Consider the following 12,835-nt stretch of genomic DNA (forward strand, 5'->3'; position numbering starts at 1 on the left):
CTTAGGGGTGGCCCTGGACATACCTAAAGAGAAAGAACTTTCAGTAGCTCATCATAAGAAATCTGTAGCTTTCAAATTTTAGAGTTTGAGATTAACAAATGAACCAATTTTGAAGTAAATATTGCTAGAGAGCCTGTAGTTCCCTCCATCCCATAGGAATAACCTCTGGTAGACAAAAGGCTTTGTTTAGGTATTCTTCCAAACAAAAATGAGGGAAGAAGAGGCAGTTTTCTTTCCTATTTGGGAAACAGTAGTTTCTGCAGCAAATTAATATAGCTTCTTTTTGTAGTGGAGATAGATATATTATTTTAAAATGGTTTTTCAGTCCTATAAGGCCCAAATTTGTCCCTAGTAAAACAGAATGAGTGCTGCAGTGAATGGATTCATTGAAACACGTGTGAATAAATGTGAAGAAAATGAATATTAAAATATAAAACAGTTCACATGTCTAATAATTTTCTGCATTTTTACGTGTAGTTATTTACAGATTAGAGTTTGAAGAAAATCTTGCTCCTTTCTTGATCCTTCAGGGAAGATAAATCATAGAATTATAGAAATTGTAGGATTAGAAGGGACCTTGAGAGGTTATCTAGTCCAGTCCCCTGCTCTCATGGCAGGACTATGTATTATCTAGACCAGTGGTGGGCAACCTGTGGCCTGTCAGGGTAATCTGCTGGCGGGCTGCGAGACAGTTTGTTTACATTTGCACGGCCGCCTGCAGCTCCCAGTGGTCATGGTTCTGGAATCTCTCCCGTCTTCCATGACTTTTCAAAGATAATTGCTAATGGCTCAAATATCTCCTCAGTCAGCTCTATGAGTATTCTAGGATGTATTTCATCAAGCCTGGTGACTTGAAGACGGCTAACTTGTCTGAGTAATTTTTAACTTGTTCTCTCACTATTTTAGCCTCCAATCCTACCTCATTTTCACTGGTATTCATTAAGGTAGATGTCCAATTGCTATTAAGCTTTTTGTGAAAACTGAAACAAAAAGGTAATTTAGCACTTCTGTAATTTCCACATTTCTGATACTGTTTTTCTCCCCTTGTTGAGTAACAGGCCTACCCTGTCCTTGCTTCTAATGTATTTGCAGAAGGTTTTCTTGACGCCATTTATGTCTCTAGCTAATTTAATCTCATTTTGTGCCTTGGCCTTTTTAATTTTCACCTACATACTTGTATTATTTGTTTATATTCATCCTTTGTAATTTGACAGTTTCCACTTTTTGTAGGTCTCTTTTTTTGAGTTTCAGATAACTGAAAATTTCTTGGTTAAGCCAGGGTGGTTTCTCGCCATACTTCCAATCTTTCCTACACTATGGGATAGTTTGCTCTTGTGCCCTTAATAATGACTCTTTGAAAAACTGCCAACTCTCTTGTACTGTTTTTTCCCTTAGATTTGCTTCCATAGGATCTTACCTACCAACTCCCATACAACCACAGCTTCTTGCCTCTGGAGGAACAAGGTCAGAACCTAGCATTATGACACTGTCACAACATACAGGGGGAGGAACAGCTATGGGCAGTGAGAAAACATTTATATAATAATTGCCAAAGTGGTGAGGGAAAGATCAGCCTATGATGAATGTGATTAGATCTGGACTAGATTTTTTTCTGGTCTCATATATTTCTTGCAGGTTGCAGACACTGGGAATGTTTGTTAGAGTGCACTCAACCCATAGAGGACAGAAGAGTCTGCAGCAACTTCTCTTGACCATCTAGAAGCAATACATATTGTGATGCACGGCCTTGAAGGCAGAGGGAAGGGTGGTAAATCAGGTAAGAGAGGAAACCTTCAACTCTCTGAACAAACAAAAATAGTGCCAAGGGAAATAACCAAAAATATCTGAAAATAAATCTGATTCACAATTTTATTTACTATATCACTTGCTGACAGTTGTTCTTCCAGTTCTTATATAAGGTTTGTTTGAAAAGTGTAAGGATCTATTTTGCTGCTATTTCAATTGCCTTTGCTCATAGACTCTGTCCTGCAAGGGTTTTTCTTTTAATTGACTTCATTAGTACTAATGAAACCATTCTAACTTTCAATGACAATTTAAAAAACAAGGTTAACAAACCACAGGAAAGATGGGTGTAGTGGGGATGTCTACATTTTAGGAGAGATACACAGATGGTATGTTCACTTCTTTCCCAGTGTGAAAGTCCTTTAAGCTGTGACCCCTTGCTCCTTGCCAAGTTTGAGTTCATGGATCTAGTGCAGGGGCACTGAATGAGGACCAAGGGAAAGCCAACTTCCCCTACCCCTCCAGAAAATATACAGTTCAGTAGTTGCTACTGCAGCAGACTCCTGCTCTGTATTGGCAATGACTGGTGGACCAATATAGAGGTGCTAATTCTGAGAGAAGCTAGGCTTTTGCCCCACATCTTTCTTTCATCCCTGGCTGGATGACAATATGTAGGGAGCTTTGCCAGAATTGAGTTCTGTGATCCCTGCTCAAGCTCCCTGAATGTTGCTTTGGTTCTGTTATGTCTGGCATCCCTCTGTGGCTGAGGACCATTGGCTTTAGTGAAATTTTCAAGCTCATTCAATTTTGTAGCTCAGAATGGAATCCTGGTTATAGTCTTGCTGAAGCATTTGGCTGGATAAAATAAAGCCCACTATGGTTATCAGTACAGCATGTGCCCAGTGACATTCTTTAACTGATACTAACTATAAAGCAAAGGATGCCCTTCTCATTTATGCTTGTGCATGGTCCACTAGGAATTCAATTGTCTTGCATCTGTTTTTCTTGAGATTTAACAATTCAAAATGGCGTCTCTACATAACTGATGACTGCCCTAGTAAAACTATGTTGTTCTTTCAGGTGTTTAGAGGGACTGCTGCCTTTTGCAGTTCATTTGCATAAACTGGCAAACAATGAGGCTCAGCACTACAGCCAGAAAGTTTCTATAACTTTAACATTTCAGTAAAATATTTGAATTTCAAAACGTTAAAATAAATAAAATAACAGGGGGACAATGAAAAAAACCTTTCCCCATTATTTTGCCCCTCACCCAACCAGCTGTTTGGTTATCAGGCTGGCATTCCCTCCCTCCTCCCCCAACTTGAAACACCCCACCAAACTTGCAGATGTTAATTCTGCTGGAAAAGCATTAAGTGGGTTCTGCTGAGCTACAGAGGCAAGTGACTCAGTATCTCACCTGGATGTAAGAGGTGAGAGTGGCTCTTTGGTATTGTTACAATAGAAGGGTGGTAGTTCCTATGGAACCAAGCGCTTCCTGTCACACCAGCTGGAGGCCTTTCTGTGTCTTTATTGTAAAAGGTTTGTTATTGTATTGGAAGACCACAATCAAGTGTGACTCTTCCAAAGTAAAAATGGAGTTTGTAACATCAAAGTACATAACAGGGATCTCTTTCCCGAGGCGTGAATACCAGATTGTGACCAAGATTAAATTCCTTTGTTTTGCCTTGCAGAGCTAGGATATGTTCTAAAACCTGACATTCCACCAAATCTTTTTAATTCACTACAAACAAAAATGTAGAAGGGGGAGAGGAATTCCATTCTAACAAATTCTGTTTAAATAAAGTGAAAATAGTGATCGATGAATATGTAAAATTAAATGGAAATGGGAAAGTCCCCCCATTTTACACTTTGCAGAATGAAATCATAGGATTTTGTCCATGTAGCTCAGCACTTCATACACTATTAATTTAGAAATCTATTTTTATCTAAGTCAAAATAAGACTTTAGAAAGGAGTTAAATCTCTTAGAGCCAGATCCTTTTGCTACTGAAGTCAACTGCAAAAGTCCTATGGATATCAATGGGACTACGGTCAGGACCTTAGAGGGAAATCAAAATGACAGCAGAACAGGATGTTAGAGTTGGACCACGTAGTCAGAGGAGGAAGAGAGGCAGATGAATTTCTGCAAATAGAGTATAATGTTGCCCTCATTATTTTTGAAGGAAGTTAAGAAAAAAAGTGAGGTTGAGCAAAAAAAAAAATGTTTCCATGGTTCATGGTCTCTGTTTATCTCTGTGCTGAAGGTCAGCAAGTCAGATCCCTTAACATTACTGTGATAGATGCATCAGCAATGCATAAATACATAATGGTAAAAAAAGAGAATGTGTTTTAGACCTGAATTCTATTCCTGCCAGCCGCTGACTCGGGGAGGTATCTATGTATTTTGGCCATCTGTGTATTTCTAGTATCTGGGCCAGAAAAGTGGCAAACTTGCTTAATGAGCTTGTTTAACTTGTTGATAGTGTGGCCTGAGAAAGCTCACAGGTGGAAAAAGAGAATGTCCAATGCTTGTGTAGTGGAAGCTGTGGAGTTGGAAGTATTTGTTTCCTTTGTTCATTTGTTTTTTACCTTTTACACAAAATATGTTTGAGTGTGGGGGTTGGCATTGAACATGGAGGAGGCAAAAGGAACAGAACTAAATGTATCTGGGGTGGTCTCTTTGTTCTTTCCTGATATTTTTAACATCTTGAGTTCATCCCATAGCAAAATAAGACTTTTTCTTTTAATCTCAGAAATTTTTATAGGAATGGAAAATGGTTTCCCACTCAACTCTAACATTCAGAATATTTATGTAAATGATTACCAGTGAGAATAAATGTTGTACAATTGGGCCCACAGCTTTTAAATCCATTCATAGCTAGGTGGTAGGGTGTGATCACTGGATGATATTAGGGGAGCAGTTTTGGGGATGTGGCTTATTGATGTATTATGGTCCATAAGTTTCATGAAAACCTTGCTCTGTTTTAGTTTAATCATCTTCAGGGCAATTGCAAAATTTGGGGTTGCTGGGGGCAGGGTTAGTGTAAAATAATATAGCAGAAACAGTCACAGTACATAGGTATAGTAGTAGAAGATATCTATAGTGTTTAAAAGTCAAATCTATACCAGAAGCATAATTTAGAACATAAAAAAAAAAAAAAAAAAAAACCCTTTCTCCCAAGCATTGTTACTGTAAAGATTTTACCACAGGAAAAAAAATGTACCTAAGCTTGCCAATTGGAACTTCTTCTATTGAAATTGGATATCAGTATTTGACATTAAAAAGGCAGCAAAGCTTTTTTTTATCCTCTGTTAATTGTATTATAATTCAACATGAACACAATATTATGGAATATTTGATGCACACTATTATATTAGTCAATGGTGGCACTTAATTCCCTATTGGCTACACTCTTATTGATCATTTAATCACTAGGTGGTGCTAGAGCTAGAAATCTGGGTAATTTTATTGTAAAAAATGATGCTTTAGCAATTTCATGTTCTTTGATCTTATTTAAGTATATTTCATGATGATGCAAAATGTCCTTATTAATTTATCTTAGACTATAACATCAATGTAGATATAATTAGTTCCAAAGCTGTTATGTCCAAAAGATGTGTTGTTCATTCACAGAAGCCAACTTGGAGATTTTCAAATGATAGACAGATATTTTGCTGACAATTTGGGCATCAAAATATGGAGCATAATTTGATCTTAGAGCAAGCAATCTAATCTTTCTTTCTTTTTTGTAATGGACATTATTTTAAATGAAAGTCATACTTCAATGTAGTATCAGTCACCATCTCTAGAATTCTTTGACAGATGCCTTATCTTAATATATATACATAAACACACATGCATCTAAATGACCAAAAGAAAAAAATATATAGTTATGTGGACCATGATGTGCATTGTTCCAATAGAAATAATGTACTGCCTCATTTAGTAAGATAGCTATTTATATCCTTATCACATTCTCTCAAACTCACCATTGATTACTTGATTGCCTTTCTTCCAGCTTCAGCTTTTATTTTCAAAGTGAAGATACGAGCATTATACTTGCTATACTGTCTCAGTGTTGCTAATGCAGTATAAGAAGAATCTCTTATATTTATACATCATCTCTTCATTTCAAAGAATCTGAAAGGACTTTACAAATATATTATGTATATATAATATGCATCTGATTTTCAGCTCCATGCCTCCCTAGGTACATGCAATTTAGTGAACTATCTACCCTACATACATCCTTACTCTTGTCAATGTGCCATGGGATCTTTAAGACAGAAATGGTCAACTTCAGTTTTCCATTTCATCTAAAACCAGCACATCCAATAGAAAGTTCCCACAGCTGTACTGGGGCGTTAATTTAGTAATAACTCAGAGAAGGCAACCATATTCTGAATTGCCTATGTCATGTCCTTCAGCACTCTTTGTTATCCTTGGTAGTCTCCCATCCAAACACTGACAAGGTCCCAAACCCTCCTAGCTTAACAAGATCACCCGACAACCCAGAGTATACCATTATTGTTTGATAAGATTAGCCTCTATTTATACATTCCAGAACAAGTCTAAATCTTCAAAACTTAGGATATCTCTTTAGAGTCTTTAGTTTGATGTCTTTACAATATTGTAAAGAGCTGCAATGGATGTACAGAGTCTGTGTCACTTTAGCCATGTTCTTAGTCTGTGGTGAGAATGATCTTAATTCTGTGCATCATAATGCACTTCTGGTAAATGTAGCTCTGTTATCTTAAGATTTTTACATGTTTGAGCTGTAAGTATGAAACAAAGTCTCAGGGCATGTTGCACAACAATGAATTGTTGATCACATTGAACTGCAGAGCTACAGGTTATGTAAGCAGCCTGTTTGAGCCATTGAGCTTTCTCTTGACTACATTTGAGAGGAAGTGAGAAGAGCCCTCCAGCTCACTCATCCTTCTCCTGCCCTGTGGAGAGGGGAAGAACATAGTGTGCTGCCACTGGATTCCTCCATCACCCCAAAGGACAAAAGGGTAAGAATAACATACTACCAGACTCTTGATCCTCTCCATGGAATGAGGGGCCAGAAGATTGTGCTGTGTTCTCTCTCAAACTCTCTCTCTCACACACACATGTGCACTGAGTGGGAGAAAAGAGTGAGTCAGTACTCTAAAATTCAGGGGAAATGAAAAGGAAAGATGCCCATTTGTTGTTCCTGAGCACAGTGGAAGAATAGAAACCAAGAGACTACAAGTCAGCAAGAGAGGACCTAGAAAAATATCCAATCTTCCATGTTGCTGCTAACCAAAATACAAATTTGCATGAAATCTGGTCTTGAGACCTATGTGAACATCTCTAGTTTGGAAGGCATTATCTTTAGCCATCTAGTCTATTACATCTAAAAAGGAAATGCGGTTAATCTGGTTGAACCTGATGTATAAATAAATATGTTCAAAATGACACCAAAACTTAGAATGTGTGTTAAACTTAGGATACTGACAAAAATATTACTAAAGTGGGCTGCATAACGTGTGAAGGTTAAAACATAAAGGTTGTTGCAGGAAATCATATATACATGGAATCCCTGTAGCACACAGATATAGTTGGTCTTTATCACACTGTGTCAGGTAAGTTTCTGTTTCATGGAGAAACTATGTGAAAAATAGTTGATTTCATTAAGGTCAAAAGAAAACTCATTAAAATTAAAAGCAGTGGAGATTCCTCACTTTTTTATAGTTATATTTCTACTATCCCTTAAACTACCACTCCCTAGCAACTCTTGAACTATTTAGTATGGAGAAGTAGTTGATATCAGTTATAGTGTAGAATCCTGAGTCTCCTGTACTCCTCAATTTAAAAAACCAAAACAATCAGCAAAGTAAACAAGCCAGAGTCTGTTTTGTGTCCCTTCATTCAAGACCCTTAATCTTTTTTTCCATAAAGTGACATCAGTCACCTAAGTGTATGTTTACAGCAACTGTCATTAAAAGACAGCATTTTCCAAGAACTATCACACAGCTGGGTTATATTCCAACAGCCACATGTGTGAAATCACTATATATTAAGTGTTAGAAATGCTGAACTTTTATGATGACCACTGCTTCACATTTACTGTACTTTAACAAAAATAATATATGGAGATATACCTATCTCATAGAACTGGAAGGGACCCTGAAAGGTCATTGAGTCCAGCCCCCTGCCTTCTCTAGGAGGACCGAGTACTGATTTTGCTCCAGATTGTTAAGTAGCCCCCTTAAGGATTGAACTCACAACCCTGGGTTTAGCAGCTCAAATCACTGAGCTATCCCTCCCCACCTTCAATCTGTATTATGACTATCTTTGATTATAATTTACCTCTGCAATAAGATGCATTCAGTACTCAATCAGATGGATGTTCGCTGTTTTCAAATAATGTGGTAGGTTTGTAGAAATGGATCACATGGAAAAAATAGTTTCTGATAAGCTAATAAAACCTTAATGAACGTTTTGGAGAATTTGAAAATTTTCATGGTCCACAGTTCTGTATCTTTGTGTTAAAACTAAGAGTCATTTTTGTTTGTTCTCCCAATTTATAGTCCTTATGTAGATGAAAGGTGCACTGACACCAATAAGTCTGAAAGGCTACAAAATTAGGACTTATGTATATTTTATCTAGTCACACACTTATCAAGAGATTTTCTGGGTAGTACATCATACTGGAAAGGCTGAAATTCCCTTCATTCAAATCAGAGCTGTAAATCTTAATCTGCAATTTGTGAGTAACAAGTAGCTGTACATCACCACTGTCTAATCAGCTGTAAAATGTAGGAGACTAAAAATTGGAGATGGACAAAAAGCATTTGTCCCACTATTTCCTTAAACACTGTGTACTGTTCTAGCAACAATAATGCTGTGTGACAAAATATATCCGTGATGGACATGCCACTGATGGATGTGAGCTACTGCATGAATGAGCTGCAAGGAGATAGCAAAAACAGAGTTTATCTTTCAGTTTAGGCTTTCAAACATCTTGATGGGAACATTTGAAAACTGTCAAATGGCTTTCATGTTTCCTAGCATAACTATAAATTGAAATTTGCCCTTGAAGAGCTGAGTATGGTCTAGCTGATTGAGGGCTTTAAGGAATGAAACAGTCTAATTTGCTTCATAAGTTACCTTATGCATATTTTAACTACAGATCTCAAAGTATTGGAAATTATTTAGATACTTCAGAAAAAGGCTACCTGATTATCTTCTCATGCAATGAGCTTGAAAAAGTGTTCTAGTGCTTTGCATCAAATATGCAGTGCAACGTGTGAGCCCCGTTTGAATCCCTGCATACTGCACAAGTCAAATAATCAACCATTTAACATAAATTAATGTCAAGTCTTGTTTCTCTAGTATGGCCTGAAACTCTTTGGTTTACACTGAAAAGATAAGCAAAGATCTTGTAGCTTCAGATGGAGGTCGGTAATGATGGCTAACTAGTAATGATTAGACCCTGAAGCCAATATGCCTCTTCATGTTTGGGAGGGAGGACGGGGAGAAAGTAATTTATGCTTTGTGTTCATGCTGAGTGTAAACTGTAGCTAAGATCCACACTTGAAGGAATTGTGCTGGTCTTGTTAATTGACATATAGCATTTTTCAAATATGCTTCTGAGAACAATATTCCATATTCTGTTTATACTGAATACAGAAAGCAGGTTTCCAAAGGCAGATGGAGATCAGTAAGATTCAGATGCCAGCATTTATCACTCAGCAGCTAGAATGGATTCAAACATGCTAATGAACTCTAACATTCTCCCACAGATCAGGAGTAAAAAGCTTTTACAAATGACCTTTTAGAGATACAGGGCCTTTCCTTTACAATCTTCCCTCCGCCCCCTCGCCCCCCCCCCTTCATTCCCAAAGCTACATTGAAGTCAGTAGAATGCTGGTAGAGTAAGGCACTACACAGTAGGAGTAAGAGTGGCAAAATCTGGCCCTAAATCAATAGGCTTATTATTTGTATTCCGAAGCACCTAAAGAAGTGGACCAAGATTGGCACTCTGCAAACATTGTCCCTGCCATGAACAAGTTTATGGGCTAGATACAGTCTAAGGGCTAGATTGTGACAGTGTGACTGAATGTCAACATTGTTTGTTTGAACTGCTCTGGGAGGAGCCCAGAAGGGAGACTGTGACAGTGGGATCACAGCCTCTCTCCCTACTGCCCCTGGGAGAGAGTATGCTGTATGCCTGACAATTCACGAGCAGTAGCAACACTGCTGGCCATGTTGTGGAAACAAGTTTAAGGCTCTGCCCACCTTTGTGAGGAGGAGATATAGCAGCTACACAGAGCTTTAAAACAAGCCTATTAACCCTAGACATACCCACATGGAAGTGTTAATGAAAATCAAGGCTAAGAACCTTTTAAAAATTCCCAGTTTCCAGATTCTTGGGAATTTTTATTTCTCTTTCTTGTCTGTGAGGAACCTAGCACACTTTAATATTATGGGTGAAATTCATCACAGCAGAAGTCTTGTGCATCACACTGAATCCCATTTTATCCTTGTTTTAAGGGCTTAGTGTAATTTTTTTCCTCCCCACTGAAGTAAATAGAAAACTCCCTTTGACTTAAGAATGAACTTCTGCCACAGTGAATTGGGACCTTAAGTAGAGTGTGGGCCTTGTGCTGGTTCTCTCCAAAGGGTGAATATCACCCAGAATGAATAATCCATCCATCTGAATCCAGAGAGAACCCCATTGCTCTAACATGAATGTGATTTGTACATGAAAGAAAACATACTTGCTTATACACAGTTATTAGACTTTTTTAATGTAGAAGTGATAAAGTGTTTATTAGTTTTTGCATATGAACAGTTGCTATTTGGTGAAGGTCAGTGCACCTTACCTACAGTTATATGATTTTTTGTTTGAACTGTATATATTGTGTGAAGGATAAGTGGAAAATAGGTCCTGTACTATTTAAAAACAACAAAGCTATTTAAAAAATAAATCCATATTCACTCACAGGAACTCCTTTGTCTGAGGTAAACCCTGGAAATGCATTCCCTAGGTAGTTACTGAACAGAAAACAATTAACTATTTTTAATTTGGCTTTACTGTCTTTCTGCTACTCAATAAGTAAGGTTAGTCAGAGGTGGCCAGATTCAGCTCTCACTTCGGTCAATGTAAAAGCTTCCATTGACTTCAGCAGAACCGAGACAGTCCCATGGATTTCTGCACATTGGGTGATGTTAACCCTTCATAGAAGAGCCTCAGAAGGGCCTCAGTGCAGCAGAATCATAGAGCAGGGGAAAGGCAGTTGTGGAGTGGGTTCATGGGAGAGTGCCACACATTCACTCATGTGGCAGAGATGGACTGGGTTTAGTATGGAAGAGGGCTGTAGAGGCATATTGTGGCCAGTAGGTCAATAGTTTCACAGATCCAGTGGCCACAAATGCCTGAGTAGGTGTATAGGAGAAATGCCTCTCCTCCCCCATTCTAGCCTAATGATCAATAGTCTCACCACTTCATTTGCTAGAGATGAAATCAATAGGTTTCTATAGTGAATTCTTTGATAACCTAAGGAATTTAATAGAGAATAATGACCTTTCCGTGCTGGAGGTGGGATGAGGAGGATCCTGTGAAGGACATGCAGAAGGGGTGGTAGGAGAGGTAGGAGGAGAACCAGGAAGGTATAGTCAATGAAGCCAAGGCAGGACAAGATTTGAAGAACATGGTTAACCATCTCAAAGGCAGCAGAAAGGTAAAGGACGATAGGAACAGAGTTCTGGTTCTGAGTTTTTGTTAAGAAAAAGGGTCATTAGACTTTAGTGATATTGGTTTCAGTGAAGTGCTGTCTGGTGCCAGAGGTCTGAACCTCAGGCACACTGAGTGGGAGCCTTAGCCTCTGTGCTACCAACTTGTAACAGCTAATGAGGGAATTGCTGTTAATACTCTGCCATCAGAAGCTACACCCACTGACTCAGCATGGTCAGATGACTAACAGCAGACTGCTGATTGGACACCAGCAGATATAAAACTTCCTGTCCCTATCACCGCCCTAGTTACTAGGTCTGTTACTGCTTAGATCCTAGAGATGAAATCCCTGCTACCATGCCTTGTTCCTGCTTCCTTGCCCTGAACCCAGTTGCTGACTCTGGCTTTGACCCTTTGTATGACCATGACCCTGACTCTACTCCTGGCTCCACCTGCAAGGTAAGACACCCCTTGTTATGGGCTCTACAGGTGCACAGGAAGCAGCTGTGACAAAGTACTCCCATTCTTTATCTCCATTATATGTATGTTGGATCCCTTAGTTCTCTAGGAACCTCTTTCTCATCGATAAATGCTGTGACCAATTTTTTTCTGAATTTTTTTAATGAATAGTAAGATAAAGTTTTCCAGGACTTTTCTCTCTTGTGTCTTTACCACTTATTTGCAACTCTTAATAGATGAGCAATGTCTTTATTTTGCTTCCATATAACAGATTATTTGGAGAATAAAGGTAGGGGAAGATTTCCTCCTTTGCTTTGTTTTTGGATAAAGTGGTTGCTGGTGCTTACTTTGTCTGTCTTGAGATGCTAGTAAAAAATCTTCTGCTTTCATTAAGATGCTGCCTCTGCCTGTAATTTTTCTTCTATTATAGTCCTTGAGGGAAACTATCTGCTTTTTTACTGTTAGGACCCACAGTGGAATAGGAGGACAATTTCCTTTGACAGTGTCCCAGAGCATGTCCTATCCTATCTACTTTCCCTGATCTGTTCCTTCTGGGTCTGACAAAACTCAGTCTATTCTACCATCCCTTTATCTCCCACACATTGAATTTCACCTATCAGTTTAGCTACTTGTTTCATTAGCGTTTTCTTATCCTCTTAGCAAATGTTTTGCCTGCTGTTTTCTGCATGGTTTCAACGGTTTTATGCACATCATTTTGTATCCCTCATTCAGCTCTTGTGTTTGCATTTTTTTTATTCTCTTGCCAGGAATCTGATTATGAGCTGTGTTTGTAATTGGGTGTGATAGTTCATTACAGTTGCCAAGTAAGTTGATCAGCACCTGTGACCTCCAATTTCTCGTTCTATATATTCAAAGCTACCCAGTCTGAGAAGAGAGAGATTTGTTACACAATAGACCATGAGGATT

The sequence above is a fragment of the Malaclemys terrapin genome, chromosome 1 (assembly GCF_027887155.1).
Source record: "Malaclemys terrapin pileata isolate rMalTer1 chromosome 1, rMalTer1.hap1, whole genome shotgun sequence".
NCBI lineage: Eukaryota > Metazoa > Chordata > Testudines > Emydidae > Malaclemys > Malaclemys terrapin.